Genomic DNA, 2,006 nt, shown 5'->3' on the forward strand with positions numbered 1-2,006 from the left:
AAAAAAAGAAAGAAAGAAAGAAAAAAAAAGACAGAGCAGGTAATAACTAATGAAAAGTCAAAACAACAGACAACCACCATTCTATTATTATGGACCTTTTTAGGCATGGCCCCCTCACAGTGTCTACTACTGTCTTTCAGGCAATTCATGATCCTCAACCAAAAACCGACATTCTTTTTCTTTTTGATATTTTATTTATTTATGCATACAGGCTAGAGGTGCAGGGGCAGTGAGAGGATTCACCAGAGAGTGGGGAACAGAACAGGCAGATCGACCAAGTATACTGCTGAGGGGAGCAGCAGGCGAGACTGCTGTATCATGTGGGGCACCTTGGGGTAGGAATTGAACTGGCACTGAAGTGGCCAAAGCTTGGCTTAGTTTCCTGGAGCAGTGCCCCAACCTGCTGAGCCACCAGGGAAGACTCCCAAAACTTTCATTCTATAAATTAGGAATTAGACTGTCCATTGTGTTTGATCTTACATTTAGAATAGAAGTTGCTTTTCCAGAAGTCTCCCCCCCCCCCTTTTTTTTTCAGGCAGACTGTACTAGAAAATGTTAAAATATTATGTACTATTTCATGCTCTTGATTCAGTGACCCAAAGTGCAAAGTTCACCATTTAATTTAAACAAAAGATGACAGACTCTTCCAATTTCATGACTTGAGTTCCTACTTACTGAGGTCATAATACAAATATTGGGGAAAGAACTAAAAGTTAATAACCCTAAACAAAACCATCTATGTATAAGCACAGTCCTTTCTGGTGGCTATTACCTGTATTCTGAATATCTTCATTGAAGATCAAAGATCTTTCTTGTGTGAAGACCCTTCACATATTTACTTATTTTTAAAACATGAAGGTACTTGTTTTACAGGTTTGAAAACCTAAGTCATTCAATATATCTAGAATATGTAAATGATCTTTTGGTGAAAAGATCAGGATAGACTTTGGAGAGTTGGAAAGCATTTTTTAACTTGTTGCTCAATGGAGAACTAGAAACAATCTAATAGGTGTTTAATGAAGAGTAAAGCTACTATGCTTTATTAATCACATTAATAAAGTAAGTAGTTTAGGACTTCCTTTAAGACTCTGTACAAAGAATTAATAGATTGTTTAAACTAAAATTTACAAGATTATGAAATCAAATACAGGAAATCAAATACATGTTATCAACATATGGTAACTTCAGATCCTTGCAGTACTTAGTCAGCACTCTATAAGTAGATGTTTATTAAACTCTGTTGAAGGAATAAATAAATATACACAGACATAATTAGGCCATTCAAGTTAATGAGGAAGACCAGTGAGTTCGAAGAATCCACTCATTGTATCTGGAGTTTTATTTATAAGTAAACTGCTGAAAGGGAGTTTCTCAGGTTGGAAACAGAAGCAAATGTTATTTACTGGACAAAGCAAACTTCTATTTTCTGAGTCAGGGAGGAGTAACACAAGGAACATTCTGGACTGGATCTCAGTGATTATCTTTTGGCTCCCCCTAGGGTATGAACTAGAGATGTAAAGCTGTCAGAGGTTTTGAGTTCCTGAAAACAAAACACTGAGGAATAAAATAAATGTGTATAAGTATGCGTGTAAAGTAATAGTTGAAACATGAATGAGTTATTAATAAAACCTGGAGCTGCTGAGGACATAAAATGCTCAATGCCTTTCTCAGAGCACATCATACATCTGACCTGCAATTCTTTACACATAATTTTTAAGCGATTTAACTAGGAAGTTATGTGTTTACTCCCCCAACACTTTAGTAGTAGATGAGGTCAAACTTTAGAAACAACAGAATCAGCTTTGTAAAAATAAAAAAAAAGTTAATTAAATGTCACTTGCTGTTTTTCTTCAAATTCTAACCAAAATTTAATATTCAACATAAAGTAACTGAATTGTCCTTAGTTTAAAAGAACCTACTTATATATTAGGTTGTTTCCTAAATTAATTCATTACATTTTATCATTTAATCTTTCCAACTTTACCTGCCAACTTTTAGTATCTATA

This window comes from Condylura cristata, unplaced genomic scaffold (assembly GCF_000260355.1).
Source record: "Condylura cristata isolate star-nosed mole 26May11 unplaced genomic scaffold, ConCri1.0 scaffold00006, whole genome shotgun sequence".
Lineage (NCBI taxonomy): Eukaryota > Metazoa > Chordata > Mammalia > Eulipotyphla > Talpidae > Condylura > Condylura cristata.